General features: G+C 42.0%; 1 protein-coding gene across 4 annotated transcripts in view; it reads right to left on the bottom strand.

Annotated features, from left to right (window-relative positions):
- Nucleotides 1-24679, bottom strand: part of CUEDC1 (CUE domain containing 1) — a 124793-nt gene that overhangs the window by 72915 nt on the left and 27199 nt on the right. Inside the window, exon 2 of one of the 4 annotated variants that reach the window (XM_069067438.1) lies at nucleotides 16726-16777. The exons of the other annotated variants lie outside the window; for them this stretch is intronic. The gene's annotated coding sequence lies outside the window, so the exon portion shown is untranslated. The remainder of the gene's footprint in view (nucleotides 1-16725; nucleotides 16778-24679) is intronic. 4 annotated transcript variants of the gene reach the window in all.

The following is a 24679-nucleotide window of genomic DNA, read 5'->3' as shown; positions in this document are numbered from 1 at the left end:
AGATAACTCTCTCCATATGAGTTAGATTGCTTCTGCCTGTGGGGAGGAAAAGGAGACTTGTGAATTGTGAGTTGACCCTAAGTAGGTTCAGTCAATCAGACAGTCTGTCAGTTTCATGAGGTCTCATCAAAGACTCTGTATTCTTGTCCCAGACCTGGCACTTTTGAACCATAAGGACAAACTTGAAATTAAATATAACCTTGGCCAAGAAGTGTGGGTAGATCAAGAATTTGTTTTTAAAGAGATCATATTTTTTAAATGAAGAAACTGCAGGGCTTGGGATTCAACTCCTGACAAAATGCAACAAGATTAATTATAATCACTTTGGTTTTTAATACATTCATGTGTTATTGCTAAGTGACTATAATATTACCATTTCTGCTCACCAGATCATTTGGTTAATCAAACAAATATTCTCAACGATGACTGTGGATAAGTATGGCTCACCCAGCAAACTATGGCCTACCCTTTAAAAGCTCCAATGGTGCTGTTTTCAGAGTCACCTCAGTTCACCCTCCTCCTTCCACCACCCCCATCCTTCTCTCTCTAAAGAGAAAGCTGAACCGCTTTGAGGACAAGAGAGGGCACAGCTGCTGCTGAAGGCTGTTTAGGGCCAAGGCATGTTGTGTTCTGACCAGGAGCAGAGGGCTCCCAGAACCCAGATCCCCTGAGCTATTTTTTGCCATGGGTTCTGTGACACATGGGGAGGGCATAGGGTGATGGGTGTGGGACCACAGCCAAGGTTCCCTGAAGTAGTGGTTCCTATTTCTCATTGCTGTTTCGTTCCTGGTAAGGAAGCTCTTCTAGCATGAAAAAAAAATGTATGAAATACACTATTGCCATTTAGATCAGTCATATAACAATAGTGAGACACAAAAGTTGTGTTACCCATCATATCAGTCTTCCTCTATGGATGAAGGTCCAAGAAGGCTACCCCAGCAGAGGGTAGACTCTGGAAACAATCTAACTTGTATGGAGAGAGTTATCTCTCAAAGGAAAGGCTTTTCTGTTCAGTCCAATGCCTAATGCTAGTGTTTACCCTGTGTGATTATCTCCAATTTATGCTGTACAGATCTTGTTTATAAATAGTTGTTTGTATGTCATCTCTCCTGGTAAGACTGTGAGTTCCTTGAAGGCAGGGTGTGTTTTTGACTTTCTTTGTATTCTTAGGGTTTGGCACAGTATCTGGCACAAAGTAGACACTTAACCTCCAACCCCAATAAACAGAGTTTTGATTATCAGTCCCAGGAAGTACATGAGTTATACTATTTTTCTGGTAACTTTAAAAGGCTTACCCTAATCATACAGTTAGGTACCAGGTGATGGATTCTTTGGCCATAGCCTCTCAAGAAACTTGGAAAGGGCAGGGGAAACTTGCATGGAGGATTCAAATCGGGTCTCAGTGGGGAGTAGTGGGTAGAAAGCCAGTGTGGGAATCATGAAAGGAAGGGATATTACATTCCACTCCTAACTACTCAAGTGCTTTGTGACCTAGAGCCAGTCACTTAACTTCTCTGTGCCCCCAAACTAGACTCTAAAATAGGGGTTCTTGAGGCAGCTAGGTGGTGCAGTGAATAGAGCACCGGCCCTCTGCCTCAGACACTTAACACTTACTAGCCATGTGACCTTGGTCAAGTCACTTAACCCCAATTGCCCTACCTTCCCCCCTCCAAAAATAAAATAAAATAGGGGTACTTTAGCCTTTTTGTGTCATGGACCCCTTTAGTGGTCTGATTAATGGATTCCTTCTCTGAATAATGGTTTTGAATACATAAAATATAATGCATAGGATTACAAAGAAAACCAATTATGCTTTTTAAAATAAGTTCACAAGTCCCAGGTTAAGGACTCTTTTTCTAAAACTATAAATTCTAGATGAGTTGCTAACTTGAATAAGTAGAAGTTCTTTCCACCAGGGAAATATAACAAGCTACCAACCCCCCAAAGCAAAGTTTCATGAAAATAAGGCTAACTTTCTTAAGAGCTCAAAATCCCTTCATCTGATGTCATGTCCTTTAGCTTTTCATTTTAAGGAATCATGGAACTTTTGAGCTGAAAGTGACCTTCTGCCACCTCATATTACAGAACAGGGAGAGGTATTAACAGAATCATTGTTAAAGGGTTTGGTTCAAGGTCACATGGTAGATTCCCAAGCAGGGGCTAGTAATCAAGATTCCTCAGCCCCTCCAGGCTACCCATCACAGACTTCATTCTTCTCATATTAGCCTTTCTAAAAGAAATGAGTATGGACCACAAAGCATTGAGACTGTGGAGGTGGGACCAGAGATTCAGAGCTGGAAGGGACTCCTAGAGACCATCATAACTACTTCATTTTGCTGAAAAAGAAACCAGTGTCCAGAGAGGCCAATAAGGTCCAAGAGGCCATAAGTGATGGGGCTGGGGGTCCTTTGACTCCTTCTTCACCCCTCTACCTCTTCCCCCTAGCTGCCTACCAGTAAGTGTGAAAGCCCACTGAAAGGAACCTTCTCCTTCAGAATTTACAAAGAGTCAAAAGGGAAAAAAAATCCCCACAATTTTCATTCCTCTCTAACCTCACCTGTTTCTTCTGTACAGGGAGAGGGTGTCTCTCCCCATCAATTTCAGAATACACACAGATCCGAAAAGCCTAAGACTCATTGCTTAAGTACAAAAAGGGGGAGGAGGGAGAAAGACACAAAGAAAAATCACCATTGATTTGCCCAAAGCAAAAGGAAACACAAAGGCTGCACCTGTTTCCATGGAGACCAGATTGGTGGAGCAAAGGAAAAACACACAGAACACACAAAACAAACCCCAACACCACCACCCTCAGGCCCAGGGTTTTGGAAAGGGTCAGCCCTGACCACTAAGATGGAAGAAGGAATGAAAAGTGAACAGCCTGGACTCCCCCAGGGCCCTTCTACAGAGGCAGGAAGGAGAAGGGAAGTAGCTCCCTTCACATGGGGACAGATTACAGATGAGACCCAGTTTAAGAAAAGCTATTTGGGGGAAAAATCCTATCTGGTTAAAGGATTCCTTTGAGTAGCAAAACCTCCTAGGGGCCTCAAGTGTTTTTTTTTTTTTTTTAATAAATCATCAGTTACATGGGGGGAGGGGAGGAGCGGAGAATGTTGGAGAAGAGGTGAGAACAGGACCAAAGTCCCTAAGCTTTGGCCAAGGGACAATCAATAGGAAGCTAGAGCTTATGAATTATAAATTATAAATTACAAAGGAAGCCAGTGATCCAATGAGATCTGATTTGCAAAAAGTAAATGAATACAAAGCATAACTAAACCAAGTCCATGGGCAGGATTGCCTGCAAGGAGGTGGGTGGGAGAATGGGTGTAGTGGAGATAAGTAGACATATCCAGTGCAACTGAAACTGCAAAACTAACCAAGATTTAAGTCAATAACCTAGTCTGTAGCGGGGTGGGAGGGGACGGAGGATGGGGGGAAGCCTGAGCTTTCTTCCCCAAGAGAAAGAAGAGGGTTTGAAATTTTCCAGGGCCAGATGCAGGAGAAGATGCCAGAGACAAACTCAGCAGTTGGTGAGTTATAATAATAGTCCCTTGGAGGGGCAGCTAGGTGGCGCAGTTAGTAAAAGTGCCGGCCCTGGAGTCAGGAGGACCCTAGTTCGGTTCCAGCCTCAGACACTTAACACTCACACAAAAACAAACTAGCTGTGTAACCTTGGGCAAGCCTTGGGCAAGTTACTTAACCCCAACTGCCCTCCAAAAAGGCAAAAAAAAAAAAGATAATAATAATAGTCCCTTGGATTTTTATCATTATCATTCAAGAAAAATTTATTAAATAGCCATTTGTACAGGGTGTCATTCTGGGTACGGGAGCACTTGTAAATTGGATCAGCATAGGCCTTGACCTTGAGGAGTTTACAATCTAAGCTAGAGCTTTTCTCATTCTCAAAGCTCTAGGTTCTCTTCCATTTATCTTGTCATGAGGAGCAGCTAAGTGGCATAGAGTGTCGGACACTATTTCTAATCAGGAAGACCTCAATTCAGTCCCTACTTCCAGCACTTACTAGCTGTGTGACCCTGAGCAAGTCATTTAACTTCTCTGGGCCTGATTCCTCATCTATAAAATGGGAATAACAATTGCACTTAACTCACAGGCTTGTGGCAATTATTAAATGAGATAAGAGTACCTACTTCACAGGACTGCTGTGAGGATCAAGAGGTAATACATGGCTAAAGAACCATATAGATGCCAGCAATTACATTATTATTGTGACCAGTCCTCAGCAGCTGCTCTCAGAGGGCCAGGAACAAGTATTTCCACTTTGTTAACTGGAAATACTGGGGCACAAAGAGCTTAAGTGATTTGCCCTAAATCACACAGTAACTTAGGGGTCAGGAAGAGGGATCTAGTGAAAGTAGCCATATTTCTGAACCAACTATCAAGACATACCATCAGTCATTTTGTGTCATTGCCACAACAGCGGGCAAATCATGACCGCTACCACACCACAGTGAATAGAAATTAGCTTACATGGGCGGGTGTGCACAAGTTTTCACAAGGAACTACAAAGTTTCTTCCTCCTGTCCTTCTGTCTTTTGCAATTTGTACTGTTTTTATCTCAATGCTCCCAGACAATGTTGTTACTTTTTGCCAAAATGTTCTAATTTTCAGGATGATAGCAATGGGCATGAAGGCAGAATGGTTGTAACAGGAAGTATCTTGGAAAATCCTTCTCAGCTCTCTTGATACCCAAGTCTGGGGTACGTATACCCTGCTATGCTACTATAGCTGACTCAGGGAAGAATCCCTTTTCCAGGAAGGATGAATTTCTCTAAATTACCAAATCAGAACAAGGAGGGGTGGTGGAGAACAAGGGTATTGGATCCCAAATGAAGTACTAGGCTGGACTGAGTTGTTCCAAGGACGTCACTCAGTGCCTCAGTTTCCCCTTGCAGTAAAAGGGAGACAATATCACCTGACTCCCTCAACTCCCACCCTCCACCCACATCATCAAAGGTACTAGGAACATGAGCAATCCCTTCTGCTAAGGAATTTGGATCCCTCTGGATGAAAGGTGCCAACCTAAGTTGGCATAACTAAGTCTAAGTGGTCAGTAAGTGAATGAAATGACTGGCCGGCTAAGTGGAAGAACTGACTCAGCCCTAACTCCACAGCAGCTGTCCCAGGGAATTCAGAGACTCAGCCTAGGATTGTATAGCAGTTAAAAGGCAAACCCTGGGGTCTTCTCCAAAGTCTTTCTCCTTTCTCTTTCACCTTCCTGGCTCCTCCCTAGGGTTACCCTCACAAGACTTGTTATCTGAGCTAATGCAGAGGTCAGCTACCATGGGTAACCCAAAACAACAGGTGGGGATTGGGGGCAGGGGAGAGGATTTATATTTGGTTTTTGGAATGCCCTGGGCCATATTTTTCTCCCACTCAACTTCCCATCCTGCTTATATTTTTACTGAGGGTAACATGTGAAATGTTTTCATTCCTTGAACACCCACAACTGACAGTGGAATTGGGCTAGCTGGTCTGGGACTAAAAATAAAGCGTGGATAACACATGGGGAGATAACCTAGAGCTGCCTGGATTTTATTACATGTGGCCATCCAAGAATACACCCACCACCACCCTCCAAGGTCCCCCAAAGGAAGAAAAGAGAACAGAGCATGGAGAAGGCGGTTTTTCTTTCTTTTAATTTAAAGTAAAGGAAGAAAAATGGTATGAAATTTACCCTCCTCCCAGCCTTCCACTCCCTAAACACAGTGGCTTGTTCATGGCTTTATAAGGAAGATATATAGGCGGCATAACCTGGATTTAGGCTCTGTGGGAGCCCAGGGCCAGCTTCGAATCTCTTTCCAACTTCAGAGTTCAGTTTGGATGTTGTTCAAAAGAAAAAAAAAAGGAAAAAGAAAAGTCTATTTCTCAATGTCAGGGTGCTTTTCCCTTTCCATGCCTCTCCTATCACACCAGCAGCTTCCCCTCTCCTTTCTAGAGGCAGGACATTTTGTTTCAGAATTATGTTTATTTTCCTGGGGGCCGGGGAAAGAGAAGAACTCTGTTTCTTTAACTCTAAAACGAGAGGATTGGAATTTACACAGTGACAGCAACATTGTAAAGATCATCAACTTTGAAAGACTTAGGCACTCTGATCAACAACACAATGACCCTCCATAATTCTAAAGGCCTCAAGATGAAACATGCTAGCCACCTCCAGATAGAGAGTGGATAGATTCAGTGCAGATCAAAGCATTTTTTTTTTCTTTTTCTTGCTTTTTTTTTTTTTTGGGGGGGGGGGTGGGGGGGGGAGGCACAGAGACATAGCTAATGGGGAAAATGTTTTCCATGACTATACATATTTGTGATGGACTTGTTTTTCTTGCCTTCTCAAAGGGTGAGTTGGGGGTGGGGGGAGAAAGAATTTGGAACTGAAAATAAAATAAAAATGAATTTAGAACTAAAAAAAATAAATAAAACAAGGGGGTTGGGCTAGATGGTTTCCAAGGTCCCTTCCTGCTCTAAAGCTTCTGCTATTATTCTGGATTTGGTTTCAGAAGCAGCACCCTCCTCCACACGTATAATTCCCCACCTAGAAGCTGTCCTCCCCTTGTCCCCCAGTGCTATCTATCTCCTTGTTCTGCTGCCTCTGCCTTTCCAAACCAAGTCAGTCTCCCCAGCTTTTTTCACCTAAAGCAGTGTCTTGCACACTGGTAGCTGAAGAGCAAGAAAAGGGACTTGCCAGTTAAAATGGGAATCCATAAACACACAAACATATCTCATGCACACTAAGAAAAACAGAATTATAGGATCAAAGGTCTAGAAGAGACCTTAGTGATTATCTAGACCAGGAATTCTTAACTTGAAGTCTTCTGATAGATTTCAGGAGTCCATCAACTTGGATGAGGGCAAAATATATTTTTATCTCAATATAATTGGTGTCCTTTGCAATCCTGGGTCTTTCTGCATTTAAAAACACAGTTCTGAAAAGGTATCCATAGGTTTCATGACACAAAGAGGGTTAAGAACCTTTGATTCACCCCAATCTCCTTACTTTACAAAGAAGGAAACTGAGACCCAGAGGGATCAAGTGACTTGTCCAAAGCCACGAGGGTGAAGAACCTGGGATCAGAACTGCTATCTTCTGACTCTGTATCCAGAATAATCTATCTAGTATATATTGTTCAATTATCTAGAGAAGTTATTGTGATTTATCAAATCACTCATTCATTTTCAAGCACTACTAAACTCAAGCTTTTTGCATCTTTTACATTCTCAAACAACAGATGTTGACAGAACTAATTAACTAGTACAAACATTACTAATATTATTAGTATTATAATAGCAATGTTAATAGTGCTAATTACTATCAGGAGGGGTCTGTGATTTTTTTTTTACATTAACTACAGGGTCCTCATCCTTGAAGAGGTTGGGAACTACTATCCTAGACCACTGGCTATTGGAACTCAAAGGTATCTTAGAGAGCTCCTATTCTGACTATTTGATTTGATTTAGGGGAAGTGACTTACCCAAGGTTATATAGTTAGTCTGGCATAAAGCCACATTCATTCTGAAAAATTTATGCAGTCTGAGTTGGAAAATGATTCTCAGCCAGGTTTTCCAAGGTGAATCAATTCAAACCATTACAGGTTTCAATTACCACTAAATCTGAACCATGACTGGGCATCAATAATGAGGAAGTGGGTTTAAATTGCAGCAGAGGAGACAGAGGACTTTCTGTCACACTATTGATGATAACAATATCTAGCATTCACATGGTTTGCAAAGCAATTCACAAAGATCTCGTGTGAGGCTCACATCATCCCTGGGAGGCAGGTGCTATTATTATCCTCATTTTACAGATGAGGAAACTGAGGCCAAGTGACTTGCCCAGAGTCACATGTTAAGTGTCTGAATCTGGATTCAAACTCAGGTCTTCCTGGTTCCACTGTATCACCCAGATGTCAATTAAGCTGCAAATTTCTCGAAGGTAGGGATGGTTTCTTACGTGTAATTCTTCAAGTACCCAGCACAGCACTCTGGTGCTGTTACTGAATTGAAACATCTGTAATTTCTGAAGTTAAAGAACTCTTGTGAGGAAGTTGCTGTGTAAGCCACTGCATGGATATTATTTCTGCAGACTAGATTGGGTTTAGTGGTGCGTAGAGGCAGGGGGGATATACTATGTGACCTTTAACTGAGACCTCGACTCAAAAATCTCAACAGAAGGCATCATGGTGCCCTTAAAGGAAGTTCAGGATTCCAAGATGTGGATCTCAGGAGGGAGGGCATTTCTGACATGGGAGAGACAGGCTGTACAAAAGCAGAGGTTCATGCCAAATGGACAGGAACCAGCAAGTAGGACAGTTTGATAGGAATGCAGAGATTTTTATTTGGATTGGAGGGAGGGGAAAAGTGGGAGGTTGGGGGAAAACCGGGATAGGAGAAGAGATCAAATCAATCTGGAACAATAGACTGAAGCCACAAAGGTCTTTAAATATCAAACAGAAGTTTGCATTTTTCCCTAAAGGCAATAGGGAGGTGCTGAAACTTCCTGAACAAGGAAAGGGGAGGTATAAGTAAAGAACAGTCTGACATTTTTTGCTTTTGAAGAACAAAGTATAATGTTATTCTGTGCAATATTATTAATCATCATCAGAAGTGGAATCACGGGATTTTAACATACATATTTAGGGGCGAAGGTTGCCTTCCTTGTGGTTAGAGCTGATTAAGAGGCATCGTGGGGCATAGTAAAAAGAGTACTGGATTTGGAGTCAGGAGAAAAAACTCCCTAACCTATCTGACCAACCTTTCTGAAGCTGAGTTTCCTCCTCTGTAAGATGAGGGGTGATAACACTTGTCCCACCTACCATACTGAGTTGTTGTGAAGTACATATAAACACACTAGTTATCTGCAGCCCAGTGAGCACAGGCTGCATAAATAATCAAGCCCCTCCCCCAGCGCACCAGACACATCTCCCTAGTGCCAGGCCTGGGTGGAGGTGCCAGGAGAGAAGGCCACTGCTAGTCTCCCTGATCGGAGAAAAGTACAAACAGCACCAATTCCCTGCCCCATCCCATCCCATCCCATCGTACCCCACACCCTTTTATGGGAAAGTTCCTGGCTAAGGTTGGGAAGCAAATAGGAGGGAAGGCAGCAGATGAAAAGCAATTAGGGCTGAGGCAGGGAAACAACCATAGTGCCAACTGGAAGGCTAGAAACGATTCAGACAAGGAATACCATCAATGCCCTCAGGCAACTACAGGTCAGGTCCACCCTCCAGGACTACCTAACACACAAGGAAAGCAGGGACTGAGTTCTTTGTATCTCTCGGCACATGGTAAACACTTAACATGGTAAACACTTAACGAAGGCTTGTTGACTAATTGATCCCCATAGTTATTAGTGTTCCTCCTTCCAATTATGCATACATATGTATACAATATGTACCAAATCTGTATATATATATATATATATATATGTGTGTGTGTGTGTGTATACACACCCTATGAAATGTTTGTAAAAGTGCTTTACAAAACTTAAAGCACTACATAAATAAAAATTATTATTAATATTACCTATGACCATACCACATATGGTCTAGTGCCCATTATATGTGTGTATGTATGTGTTTTTAAGAGGACCTGTAATTACATGGGTAATGGTGGTATTTAATCATGTCTAACTCTTTGTGACCCTGTTTGGGGTTTCCTTGGTAAAGATACTGAAGTGGTTTGCCATATCCTTCTCTAGATAAACATATGAGGAAACTGAGGCAAACAGGGTTAAGTGACTCGCCCAAGGTCACACAGTTAGCAAGTACTTGAGGCCTGATTGGACTCAGGTCTTCCTGACATCAGTCCCAGAGCCCTATCCATTGCACCACCAAGCTGCTCTGTACATGAGTGCAGGAAGTTCAAAATGAGAGGACTTCTTGACTCTCTTCTCCTCCACTTTATATTACTTATTTTGTGTATAGTTTGTATTTACTTTCCTCTCCACCCCTGCCCCCCAGAATGTAAACTCCCTGAAGGCAAGGACAGTTTCATCTTTTTTTTTCCTCTACAAAGGTTGGTATGCAGTAAGTTCTTAATGATTGTTGAATGGAAAGGAACAGTCCATAAGAGGTTCCTGGAAGCAGCAGCAGCGGCAACCTCCAGTTGAGAGAGACTACTACTCAGATGCTTCAACTGGTTTCTCCATCTTCATCACCAAAATGCTTGGGGGCAAAGATGAGAATCCAGAGCAGGGGTGGGGAACCTGTGCTTTTCAATTAGCACAAGACAGGATGCTGAGCAGTCTACTTTATCCCTGTCCCTTCCTGCCCCAACACAGACCCTTATTAGCAGCATTAGACCAGTAAAGTCCAACAAAATGGTGCATGCTATACTTTTCCTCCCACCAGACACTTACCACTCATGTAATACTAAACAAGTCACCAGATTTCCCCAGGCCTCAGTTTCCTCATCTGTAAAATGACATGGTCAAAAAGATGGCCTGTGAGGTCTCCTTCAGTCCTACACATATGATCCTGTGATCACTTGTAAAGTTTGAAGCTGACAATAAAAAGGGAGAATGGGAGAACATATATTCTATTCATCCCAAAAATAAGTAATTGGAGCACTGAACTTAGAATAAATTCCTGGGGCACAAATCCCTTCTTAACTCTGTAGGGGCAAAGAATCACATTTTTTACCTGCAGAGTGAAGCGCAGGTAATGGAGCTCAGCCTGTGCTATCTGCAGAGATGAAAAGTAGTCGATGACCCTCGAGGGCTGTGGTGGGGCCATTCAGGAGAGGCCTGTCACCCTCAAGGCTGGCTAACCACCCAGTTAGGATACCTTCCCCACAGGGCCTAATTTTCCACTGGTGCAGATGGGAAAGCCCATTAGCCTTTTAATAGGCCCCAAAGACATGGAAGAGGATAGATGACAAACTGAATCACAATTGAGTCCAGTGCTTGGCCTCGAGCAAGGAGGCAGCTGGGGCTCAGGGGGCTTCCATCCCTCCGAGAGCCCAGAGCACACAGTGACTTCTTGTTCCTTATCACACACCCTCCGATGGGGAGAACATAAAAGAGACCAGCTTTCCCATATGGGGCCCTGGGAACCTCTGGGGACTACTGGAAAGAGCAAGAAAGGCAGGTCAGTCACTAAGCCATGTGCAAATGAGGGGGAAGGAAGGTGGGGGGTTAACAAGGAAGGAACTGCACCAGCTGTCTCCAAAGGAACATTAATTAAGGGGGCTGAGCTTGATCATTTGCCTAGCATTGCAAGTAAATCTCCAAAGAACCCAGACACTCACCCAGCAGCCTTTTTTTTCCTCATTGCCCTGTGGACTGGAGCAGGGGAGGAAAGTGGAAAGAAGAATGGCTGCCATTTACACAGCACATCAAGGTTTACAGAGAGCTTTGCAAATATTGTTTCATTTGATCCTCACAACCTGTGCTATTTTTAACCCCATTTTACAGATGAGGAAACTGAGGAAGGCAGAGGTCAAATGACTTGCCCCAGGTCACACAGCTAGTAAGTGTCTGAAGCTGGATTTGAACTCACGTCTTCCTGACTCCATAGTTCTAACCACCATGGAACCACCTGTTGGATTGACTTTCAGTCTCCTGCCTGAGCCCCTTCCTACCTTTGGGGATGAGGAAGAATAAAGTTCAGGGAAGGAGGATCCTATTGTCAGCAGAGTTAAGTAAAACTTTCCCAGTTCTAAATTTAACCCATGGCATAGAATCACAAGCTCTGAGTTTATAACAAGGTTCAGTCTTGAAGTCCTCTCAAGAATTATCCTTTGACTAATTTCTCCACCCAGGATATAATCTGGGAACATCAGAATTTGGTAATTTTCTCTTCAAAGCAGGGTTTCTGGGGTGGCTAAGTGGTGCAGTGAAGAGAGCACCGCACCGGCCCTGAAGTCAGGAGGACCTGAGTTCAAATCCGACCTCAGACACTTAACACACAAAAAACTAGCTGTGTGACCTTGGGCAAGTCACTTAACCCCAATTGCCCTACCTTCCTCCCTCCAAAAAGCAAAAACAAAACAAAACAAAACAAAAAACAGTGTTTCCCTGGGAGATCATTCAATTGAATAAAATATATATGAAGAACCTACTATGTGCAAGGCACTAGAGAGACAAAACTAAGTAGTCTTTGATCTCAAGGATCTTGTATCTTCTTCTGGTGGTGGGGGGAGCATGAATATAACCTGTAAACAAATAATAACTAAGTACATATGAAGTAATTTCAAGAGGGAAAGAATGAAAGGCAACTAGGTAGCACAGGGCCCAGAGTTAGGAAGATTCATCTTCCTGAGTTCCAATATGGCCTCAGACACTTACTAGCTGTGTGACCCTGGGCAAGTCATTTAACTTAACTATTTGCCTTACTTCCTTCTTGACATTTTTTTTTTTGTTGTTTAGTAGGTCATGAGGAGTCATACAAAACTGAAACTACTAAACAACAAAAAAAAAATGTCAAGAAGGAAAGAACACTAATAATTTTTTCAGGAAAACCTAAGGTAGGAGTTAACACTTAAGCTATACTTTGAAGCAAGTTAAGGATTATATAAAGCAGAGACCTATTAGATTGGGGGGGGGGGTGACCCACTATATGTAGTTCATGTCTAGCTCTCTACAGAAAAGGTAAAAGGACCTTCATTTCCCATGCAAACACTCAGGCTAACAATACATCAAGTAAGAGATAGGCATTATTTAAGTGGGCAACAATCTTAAATGGAAAGGACTCACACCTGAGCCCATTAACAGTTAAAATGATTCTTCCCTCTCTAGTAAACTTCTACTTTCCAAGGAAGGAAACAAATATTAAGCAGCTACTGGGTACTAGGCATGTGTCCAAGTCATACAACCAACATATGTTCAAGGCTCAGTTTGAAATCAAGTCCTTTTTTTTGTTCGTTTCGGGGTTTTTTGTTTTGTTTTGTTTTTTTGCTTTTTAGAGGCAATTGGGGTTGTGACTTGCCCAAAGTCACATGGCTAGTTTTTATGTTAAGTGTCTGAGGCCAGATTTGAACTCAGGTCCTCCTGACACCAGGGACGGTGCTCTATTCACTGCACCACCTAGCCACTCCTGAAACCAAGTTCTTCTTCTTTTTTTTGTAAGCAATTGGGGTTAAGTAACTTGCTCAAGGTTACACGGCCAGTTATTTCTGAGTGTGGTGCTGAGTATCTCAGCCCGGATTTGATCCAGGTCATCCTGACACTGGAGCCAGTGCTCTTACTCACTGAGCCACCTGGCCACCCCTAAGCAATTGGGGTTAAGTAACTTGCTCAAGGTTACACTGCCAGGTGTTTCTGGGTGGGTGCTAAGTGTCTGAGCCCGGGATTTGATCTCCAGGTCTTCTCAACACTGGAGCCGGTGCTCTTACTTGCTGTGCTACCTGGCCGCCCTGAAACCAAGTTCTTCTTGACCCAGAGCCCAGCTCTCTTCTTATTAGGTCTCTCTCCTCATTACATTTTATGAATATTATCTCATCTGATCCTCACAACAATCCTGGGACATAGGTACTATTAATGATCCCCATTTTATAGTTGAGGAAATTGATGAAGACAGAGGTTGTGACTTGTTCAGGGTCACACAGAAAGTAAGTTTATGAGGCTGGATTCGATCTCAGGTCTTCCTTACATCAGCATTCTATCTGCTGAACCACCTACCTGCCCCTGGGTTCCTATACGGTCACCTCCAAACTTATAGTACTAGACTGAATAAGGTTCCCCCAAAATAGAAGAAAGTACTCAGAGTTGCTAGAATCAAGGTAGCCTTCACTGAGGTTTCTACCCTGGTTAAGACCCAGGTCAAGTCCCTTCTCTTTCATCTGCACCAGAATCAAAGAATTTGGGAGTTAGAAGAGAATCACACAGACACCTAGTCTAACCCATACACACACACACACACACACACACACACACACACACACACACACACACACACACCTGTATCACTATAATATGCCAAAAAGAAGTTGTCCAGTCTCTTCTTGAAGATCTCCAAGAAAGGAGAACCTTGGAGAACTCTGTCATAGCAAGTTATTCTACTTTTGGACACTTCTAATTGTTAAGTTGTCATTTTGTTGGGGGTTTTTCCCCCAATATCTAAACTAAAACTGGCATCGTTGCAATTTCTACCCATTACTCCAGTTCTGCCCTCAGAGAGCCAAAAAGAACAAAACTAATCCCTGCTCTATATGATAGGCCTTCAAATGCTTGAAGGCAGCTTTCATATTTCCCTTGAGTCTCCTATTTGTCCGACTTAACACGCTCAGTTGCTGTAACTGATCTTCCTGTAACATGGGCTCAAGGTCTTTTCCCAATGTGGTTGTCTTCCTCTGAACATTCTCCAGCTGTGTAATGGCCTTCTTAAAATGTGGAGTTCAGAACTGAACACAATACTCCAGGTGAATTCTGACTAAGGCAGAGTACAGTGGGGCTATTCCTGGAAGCAATGCTCTTCTTAATATGGCCCAATATGAATTAGCTTTTATTCAACTGCTATGTCACACTGTTGGGTCATATTAAACTTGCAATTCATTAAAAAAAAACCAAAACAATAAAAAAAAAACCACCAAATATTTTCAGAACAACTGCTGAATTCCTCACCATTTGATACATGTAAAACTGATTTTTTGTACCCAATTGCAAGACTTTACATTTATCTCTAAGAATATCATCTTAGTAGATTCCATCCAATGAACTGGCCTGTTAAGATCCTTTTGGATCCTGGCTATAATACACCATGTTATCTCTTCCAGCTTTGTATCATTTTCAGATTTGTTGAGCTTATCATCTATTCCTTTATCTAAGTCATTGACAAAAATATTAAACAGTACAGGGTCAAGCACAGATTCCTGGTTTACTACACTAAAGACCATTAACAACTTATCTTTGAATGCAGCCTTCCAAATGGTTCTCATTTACCTGATTGCATTATCATCTAATCCATACCTCTCCATTTTCTCCATAAGAATGGTAGTTGGGGGAGGCCAGGTGGCTCAGCGAGTAAGAGCACCGGCTCCAGTGTCAGGATGACCTGGGGATCAAATCTGGGCTCAGATACTTAGCACCACACCCAGAAATAACTGGCCGTGTAACCTTGAGCAAGTTACTTTAAGATTGCTTTAAAAAAAAAAAAAGAATGGTACTTCATTAAAAACTTTGTTAAAATCTAGGTAAAGTAGCCCTAGCACTGCCCTCAGGTACTAACGAGATATGTCACCGATCAGGTTCTTCTGGATGATGGAGCTGGTCTGCACTTCCCCTTGGTTCTGACTCCAGTTTGATCCAGGAATTCCTTTCTCCTCTTCCCTGCAGGAGCCCTGATCTAAAAGTTCCTCCTCTTTCTCACTGCCCTCTGCTACCACCACACCACAACTGCCTGGATCAAATTCCTAGAGGTTCCCAGCTTGGCCCAGCAGCTCTGAGATGCTCTTCCCCTGCTCCTTCTGTCTGCTGCCTTCCATCTCTAGGGCCATCTGGTTCTCTCCTCTCCTGGGGCCACATGGTTACCGGATACATATGTTTCCCTGGAGGGACTATAGAGTCAGAGACTTCCATCAGAGAACTGGCTTCTCTCTGGCTGCCATTGCTCTGGGTTTTTCCATCAGTTTTTCCATTCTTTTTTGGAAAACCTAAGGCCAGGAATCAAGTGCAAGTGTATGACTAGCCACAGCAATAAATCTTCCTCAAAAGTGATTGGTTGATTTTAGAAAAACATGGAAAGATTTGCATGAAATGAGCAGAACCAAGAGAACACTGTATATAGTAGCAGCAATATTGTTTGAAGAATAACTGTGAACAACTAAACTATTTTGAGTATTATAAATATTCAAGTCAACTACAAAGGACCTATGAAGGAAGAGATGCAATACACTTCCAGAACAAGAACTGATAAATAGTATTGTGTATAGTATGGTTTTACATTTGTGTGTGTGTACATGTGAGTGTGTACATGTGTATGTCTGTGTCTGAGAGAGAGAGAGAGAGAGAGAGAGATGAGAGATGATGACCTTCTCTAGTGCAGGACAGAGAGGGAGGAAGATAATTCAGAGTTTAAAATGTAACAAAAAATTAAATTAAGTTAAATTTTTTAAGTGATATTGTTGGTAGGATGGTATGGAAGACTTGAGTTCAAATCTTGGTTCTGCTACTTCCTCCCTATGGAGTGATTTAACCTCAGCTATAAAATGACAATGATCTCTACATGATCTCTAGAGTCCCTTCCAGCCCTTAACTGATGATCCTATGTTTATGCCTTGTACAGGACGACATTTTCCAGGTCAGAACAAAGCCTCATCCTTTAACCTTGTTAAACTTGATCAGGTTCCTCCTTGGCACACTCTCTCTCTATTTTTCCACCCATAAAATGGGGAATAATAATAGTACCTACCTAAGAATCAAATGACATAATGTAAGAAAAGTGCTTTACAAACCTTAAAATCCTTCATGGCAGTTATCATTATTGTGACTTGTATTACAAGGGTTGGGAGACATTGGAATGCATTATCCCAGGAGGTCCCAGAATGTCTTCTCTGGAAATTCATTTATTAAATACCTACTCTGTACAAAGCACTTTGATAATCACTGAGAATACAAAGACAAAAAAATGCACTCTCCCTGCCCTCAGAGAGCTTATAGTCTTCTGGGAAGGATATACTTTGTCCACAAGGAAGTGTTAAGATAGAATATGATAGGGCAAAGAAAGTGAGAAGACAAAATGCTCTTGGAAAATCCGAGGAAAGAGAGAACATTCTTACCTAGAGAGAATTCGTGAAGGGTTCCTGGAGCAGGTGACACCTGAGCAGAGCCCTTAAGGAAGAGAGGCAAAGGAAAAAAGGAGTGAATTCCAAGCAATGAGATGAAGAGGGAGGGACGAAGGAGCACTGCACAAAGGCAGAGTCAGCTACCTAGAAGCATTCAGGTATTTTTACCTGTCAGCAGCAAGATAGAAAAAAAAAAATGACAACTCACTTCCCTTTAGCCTAATGATTCTGCATCCTCCTGTGGATTGTACAGTATAAAGTGGATATGTTAAAAATAGAAGCCCACCCAGGGACTCCTCCCCAAAATCTGAACAGGTCACCTGCTTATTTACAGTATAGCTCAAGTGTTCTCTCACTGGAAGTGGAGTTCTTTATGAGGCTTCAGTCACCCCCACTGGTTCAGATGCCATTTTCATCAAGAAAGTGTTCAAATTCAAGAAATGCCTTTCCTTGCCATATCATCCTTTCTCTCTGAACAAAAAGGGTTCTTGACTTGGAAAGGAGAGATATGCTAGGAAAGGGGGAAATCTATTTTGTCACTGACCTAGCACTTCACCTAGATAGCATACAGCCAATTATTCCACCAGGCTTTAAACAACTCTATCCAACACAGCAGGGGCTGTGATGGGGCACATGGGGAAAAGAATGCAAGGTTGGGGGAGAGGGGAAAGTGGGTGTTAAGAGAGGCTGACGTTTTGATTATAAGTGAATAACATGTAAATTAGAAGTAAAAACAAAGTAGCAGATTAGCATAGATTATTTTTATTCACCCACTCACCATACATTTTGTTTCTGGATCGTAACCCTACCCACAATGAACAAATAAATGATAGAGTTGATTCAGGAAAGAAGGAATGAAATTGAGCCTTGGGTTCTAGATATATATATATTGCTTTTTGGAGGGCAGTTAGGGTTAAGTGCCTTGCCCAAGGTCACACGGCTAGTTTTGTGTGTGTGTGTGTGTGTGTGTGTGAAGTGTCTGAGGCTGGATTTGAACTCAGGTCCTCCTGACTCCAGGGCCGGTCCTCTATTCACTGTTACAACTACCCGCCACTAGATCAATATTCTTGATCTTTTTTTATGCCATGGGCCCCTTTGGTATTAATTGGGTGAAGTCTGTGGACCTCTTCTCAGAACGTAGTTGAATGCATAAAAATAAAATGCATAGGATTGCAAAGGAAAACAATTATATTGAGATACAGTTATCGAATTTAAAAAAAAAGTTCAGAGACCCCCAAGTTAATAAGCCTTGCTCTAGAGTGTACTGAGATCCCTGGTACCACAGGGGAAAATGAATGAATTAAAAAAAGGTGTGGGGGGGAATGAGGTAAGGAGGGGAAGAAAGGACAAAACTAACAAAACCAGGCAAGAAGTTGGAAGGTTGGAACACTGAGATTCCACCCTCCTGGGAATGAGCCCTGAGTCCCTGGGAAAGAGATGGAGATGAAAGGGAGGCGCAGCTGGGGGAAAACAGGCCATGAGAACAGAGCCCCGATTGTTCCCTAGGACAGGCTCTGCAATCCACCAGGAGAACCCAGCCGGCAGTGCGGCTTTTGTGTTTTAATGTAATTAAGGGCCCAGTGAGGGGCAAACTGTTTGGAATCCTTTAACTCCATGTCATTAGGACTAAGCATTACAGCAGAGAAGCTCCAAGCTCCAACTCAGGCCTGTGAAGGGGGTTTGGGAGCAGCTTATCCTGCTCTGAAAGGTGGAGAGAACTGGCAAGAAAGAATGCCCTCCTTTGGGGGTGGCTGATGGGAAAGGGAAACCTCCCCAAGGAGGCATTTCCCTGATGCCCTGCCAGCTGCCCTGTGACCCTCTATAACACTCCTGCTAACTGTCAAGGAGAAGGGTTGCTGAGGCAGCAAGGATGTGGAGCAAGAGAGACAAAGTTAATTAGGGAGGAAAAAAATGCTGCTCCCTCATTCCTCCTCAGTCTCCCGTCCTCCCCCCCCTCTCTCCCCATAGCCCTCTAGATTTGTGTTCCTGTGTTCAGTAGCGCTACGGAGTCCCTCACTTCCTCACCCTTTGAGCCAAAAGCAACAAGGAAGCATGGAGAATTATAATTACCTAGTGCAACTCCGACTCCCAAGGGCCACTTAATGTTCCCCCAGCAGCAGCCAGAGGCCCTTCAGGGGGTCTGTTCTTAGCAATTCAAAAGGAATTAGCTTGATGAGCACCTGCAGTTCTAAAGCCACAGACCTCTTTCTGCAATATGGGAGTCTAAAATCCGAGGGATATCCAACCTCCTCCCAATGTTAGATAAGAAAGTGGAGGTCCAGAGGAAAATTAACTTGTTTAAGGTGATGTGCTTAGTAATTGAAAGAGGGCCGTGAGGGTGGCGAAGATAGGTGGTCTGAGTTTTGCCAGGACAGAAGGGAGCAATGGTAGTCTGAGTCCTTGGCACCATGCCACTGGAGAGATCAGCCTGACCTGTTTTTGCTTTTGAGAGGGTGGCCAGCCCTATTCGTTCTCCCTGGGAGGAAGATTCAATATGGGTCAATACCTAAAGCCCTGGGCAAGGGTTTCTTGCAGCTCTTTGATGAAGTAATATTATATCTCCTTTTTGTCCACCTTAAAGGCATTTTGTTTTAAATACTGTCCAAGATTTTCATTCAGATCTCGGTTCTCTCCATCTAGTATCATTCCCCACTGCTCCTTTGTTCTAGTATGGGGGTCTTCAATTCATTGTCTGAAAAAATTTATGAGTCCCTTCTCAGAAAGAGGATTTTTAAATGCATAAAATAAAACATATAATATTATAAAGGAAAACAATGATATTGAAATAAATACAATTATAAAAATATGTTTTAAAAACAAGTTCATGGATCCCAAGTTAAGAACACCTGTTCTAATCTATAAGGAAGGAATGGACCTTGTCCTTGCCAAGGCCAACCCATCTACTTACACCCTTAATCCTCCTTGCCAATCATAAACTGATTCCTCCAATCTTTAAGGCAACTAGGCAGCCTAGTGGATAGAGTGAAGTGATAGACTCTGAATCAAGACTGCCTGACTTCATATTCTCCCTCTAATAGTGCCTCAATGTATGATGCTGGGCAAATCACTTCCCCATTCCCCTCTCAGTTTCTTCATCTGTAAAATGGGGGTGATAATAATAGTACCCCCTGTGCACCTCAGTTTCTTCATTTATAAAATAGAGATCATAACATCACCTACCTCACAGGTTGTTGTGAGGGGTCAAATGAGATAAACATATCTTATAAGACTCTTTGCAAACCTCAAAGCTCTATATAAATGACAGCTACTCCCTTACAGGGATGCTGTGAAGATCAAATGAGATAATGTGTAAAGAACTAAATCCTAAAGTTTTATGTAAATCCTAGCAAATATTGTTTAATTTCAGTTTATCTGCTGGTTCTTGCCCTTCTGCCTGTGAACATGTCCAGATCTTCCACAACAAACAACAACAACCACCTTTTACTTGATCCTGCTGTCCCCTCAAGCTATCATCTTATATTTCTCTTCCTTTTCTTTCATAGTCACTTTTACTGAAGGGGGAAAAAAAAAGTCTGTATCATCCAGAGAAGGAACTGATGGAGTCTGAATGCAGATCAAAGCATACTATTTTCACTTTATTTTTTTCATGGTTTCTTCTCATGGTCTGTATCTTCTTTCACAATGACTAATATGGAATTATGTTTTACATGATTGCACATATATAACCTATATCAAATTGCTTACTGTCTTAGGGAGGAGGGAAATGAGGGAGAGAGGGAGAAAATTTGGAACTCAAAATTTTTTAAATGAATGTTTTTTTAATTAAATTATTTCTTTTTAGTTTTCAACATTCACTTCCATAAGATTTCAAGTTCTAAATGTCCCTCCTCCCTTATCTTTTCCCATCCCCAAGATATTGTGCAATCTGATATAGGATCTACATATATATTCATATTAAACATATTTTCACATTAGTCATGATGTAAAAAAGAATTAGAACCAATGCGAGGAACCACAAGAAAGAAGAAACAAAAAGAAAAGAGAGAGGAAAACAGTATGCTTCAATCTTTCTAGCTTTTGCTTTTAATTTTTGAAGAACATATTGCTTACAATGTTATCATCAGTGGTAATAAATATAATTTATTTAGAAATATTTTATTTTTTCCAATTACATGTAAAGACATGTTTAACATTCATTTTTCAAAATGCTACCCACATCCAGAAAAAGAACTATAAAGTCTGAATGCAGATTGAAGCAAGAAGTCCTACCACCACCCCTGTAACCCAGGTTAGTAAATTCAGTCATCATTCTGAACTTTTCATTCTTAATCACCCTCCGACATTCAATCAGTTGCTAATCTTGTTCTCTCATATCAGCCTTTTTTTTTTTTTGGAGGGGGGAAGGCAAGGCAATTGGGGTTAAGTGACTTGCCCAAAGTCACACAGCTAGTAGGTGTGAAGTATCTGAGGCTGGATTTGAACTCAGGTTCTCCTGATTCCAGGACCCATACTCTATTCACTGTGCTACATAGCTGCTCCCAATGCTTTCTTTCCACTCATTCTACAACCACACTAGTCCTTCATCAACTCTTACCTAGATTATTTCAATAGCCTCTTACTTAATCTCCCTGTCTCAAGTCTCTCCCCATTTCCAATCCACATAGATGCTAAACTGACATTGCTAAAACATAATCATGTCACTCCTTTGCTTAAGAAGCTCGCGGCCAGGTAGCACAGCGAGTAAGAGCACTGGCTCCAGTGTCGGGATGACCTGGATCGAATCCCGGGCTCAGATACTCAGCACCACACCCAGAAATAACTGGCCGTGTAACCTTGAGCAAGTTACTTAACCCCGATTGCTTTAAAAAAAAAAAAAAAGCTCCAGTGGCTTTCTATAGCCTCCAGGATTAGAAAAGAAAAGAAAAAAAAAACCCTTCTCAGTTAGGTTCTTAAGCACCTTCACAGTGTTTTTTTTTTTTTCCCACAGTCTAGATTTCCTAATTTATTGCTCAGTGTTCTCCTGCATACATTCTATGACCCACCCAAACTAGTCTATGTACTATTCTCCAAATGTAACATTCCACCTTCTCATTTCATACCTTTGTCACATCTGTCTCCCATGCCTAGAATGCATCCTTCCCTCACCTCTGCCTAACAGAGACCTTCAAAGCTCAGTTCAAATGTTGCTAGGCACAGGAAGCAAATCCTAATCTTTCCAGTGGCTGATACCTCCCCCTTCCCAAAATTATTTTGTATAGATTTTCTATATTTTACTATAATTACTTAATTTATACCATTTTGTTTATTGTACATGTTGTTCCATCTCTTCACCCTACCTCCCATTAGATTGTAAGCACCTTGAGGGCATAGACCTTTTTTTAAAATACATTATATAGGATGTTATTCCTGAGTGTACTTTACTATGAGCATTAAAGGTGTGAGCTTAGGATAAAACTTTTTCCACAAATGTGACATTTAACTGGTTTTTCCCATGTGTTCACTCTTTAAATATAAATATCTGAACACTAAAGCTTTTCCTGAATATCTTATAATTTCTCTAGTGCAAATTTTCCATTGAGCACAGAAGTCTATTCTCTCTTAGATGCCTTGGTCACAAAGACTGCAGTTATATGATTTCTTTCATGTTTATTATCTGAGGTCTATTAAAATGTGAGGACTGCCTCTCACACAATCACTGCACATACAAGGTTTCTCTCCTCAGTGGACTTTCTAAGGGACAGGTAGCAAAGGGTTTATTTTTGTTTTTTTAATAACTTCAGCACCTAACACAGTGCCTGAGTGTTGTAGGCACTTAATAATGGCACCATTTAGTTGGTACCTAATAAATGCTTGTTGGATGTTGAAGAGCAAAATGCCAGACTTGTAATCTGGGGACCTGTGTTGGGATTCCAGCTGTACTAATAATTACTTGCATGATCTTAGTCATTTCCCTTCTCCTTTGAATGCCTTCTGCTTGTATTTGTATTCATTACTTAGCACAGTGATTGGCACATTGACTTGACTTCCCATTCCTTCACTTCAATTTCTCTCTCTGCAAAATGAAAGGTCCTTCTCACTCTAACAATCAATGAATCCAGGTAGACTAGCAGTAAGATCAAACTACCAAAACATAACAGTCAAGTGGATTTTTAGGGTCAATATTGATCCAATAACGAGTCAACATCTATCAATTTTCAAAAACTGATGGCAATGGAGATGAGATGAAGACATTCAAATAATGTTCTTGACCATTCTCTCTCTCCTACTCCCAAACCCCCCCCTCCAAGCCCAACCTAACTACATCAAAACAAACCAAGACAAGTGAGACCTCTGAAATTATCTTGGGCCTTATAATTCATTATCATGAGAGCTGACATTTACATAATGTTTTAAGGGTAGCAAAGTGCTCCTTATCAGTCCCCGACAACAAACAACCTCTGGAAATCAATGCTGTAACTATCCTCATTTTACAGGGAAGGAAATAGAAAATGAGATTAAGGTCACAGCCAATAAGAATTTGAGCCAGAATTCAAACACAGGGTCTTCCTGAATGAAAGTCATACACCTTGAAAGAGGGCAAAAATAATTAAGAAAGATAGATTTTAGGACAGTTTCACCTTACTCAGAACTGGCTATGAGGCAAGTCAAGAGCTGGATTTAACTCGTAGGATGCCCCTGAAAGGTGCTGGTCTCCAACCACAAGCTAAGACCCCCAGAAGGAGTATCTCTCCAAAGAAGAGAGTTGGATATAAATTCAGTTTGTCCCTTGGGGTCCCAGGGTCCTGGCAAGACTCGAGAAGAATAAAGAATTTCAGAATGGTTTGCAGATGTCCAAAGGGGAAATAAAGAGAACTGTGTCCATCAGAATATGCCTGACTTGAGAGGGTATTTTCAAGAACTTGTGTTTACTTTCTAGGACCCCATTTCTGCTAGACAAGGAGTGATCTCTTCAGATACTACTCCTTTATATCCATGACGTTCTTGCATTTGCAATGCATTTAAAAAAAATTTTTCCAGGGGGCTAGGTGTCACAGTAAATAGAGCACCAGCCCTAGAGTCAGGAGGACTTAAGTTCAAATTCAGCCTCAGACACTTAACACAAAAACTAGCCATATGACCTTGGGCAAGTCACTTAACCCCAATTGCCCTCCAAAAAGCAAAAAAAAGTTTCCCCCAGAGGTCTCAGAAAGAAAAGTATTCTATGGGATAAACCTACAATCCCAAGTGTACAAAGGATCTTTCAGAGGTCACAACTGTCCAGTCATTTTTCAGTCATGTCCAATTCTTTGTGAGAGCTTTTGGGGTTTTCTTGGAAAGATACTGAATTGTTTGCAATCTCCCTCCCTTTTACAGATAAGAAAAATGAGACAAATAGGGGTAAGTGACTTGCCCAGGGTCATACAGCTAGTAAGTATCTCAGGCCAAATTTGAACTCAAGTCTTCCTGTCTCCAGGCCCAGAACTCTATCCACTGCATCACCTGGTTGCCCCCATGGAAGGTAGAGCTGGAATTATAGCTTTAGAGCTGGAAGTGAGCTTAAAGTCCAAACTCCTCACCTTAGCGATGAGGAAACTGAGACACAGAAAGGGTCAGTGTCCTATCCAGGGTCACACAAATCATAAGTATCTGATTCAGGATTTGAACCAATGGCTTCCTGACCACTACACAGGTCATTCCATATACAAGGACTGTAGTCCACCTGATCCCTGAGGTGGAGATTCCCATCTCCATCAGGCCACTGGTTCTCTTGTCTTAACAATCAGAACATCCTTCCTTCCTTCTAATCTCAGAGATGACATTGACCTGTGAAAGGAACTAAGGGCTCTGTGATCAGAGGACCTGGGTTTAAATACAGCCTCCGACACTTATTACCTGTATCGTGTGATCTTGGGCAGGCCTCTTTGCCTCTCTGGGCCTCAGTTTCCCCATCTGTAAAATGAGGAGGTCTCTGAGATCCCTTTCATTTCTGGACCTATGATCCCCTGAT

This window comes from Petaurus breviceps, unplaced genomic scaffold, assembly GCF_028583685.1.
Source record: "Petaurus breviceps papuanus isolate PSGF00001 unplaced genomic scaffold, PetGlider_PUasm1.0 90750, whole genome shotgun sequence".
Lineage (NCBI taxonomy): Eukaryota > Metazoa > Chordata > Mammalia > Diprotodontia > Petauridae > Petaurus > Petaurus breviceps.
The sequence above is the reverse complement of the archived record's forward strand: the minus strand, read 5'-3'. Positions and strand labels throughout refer to the sequence as shown.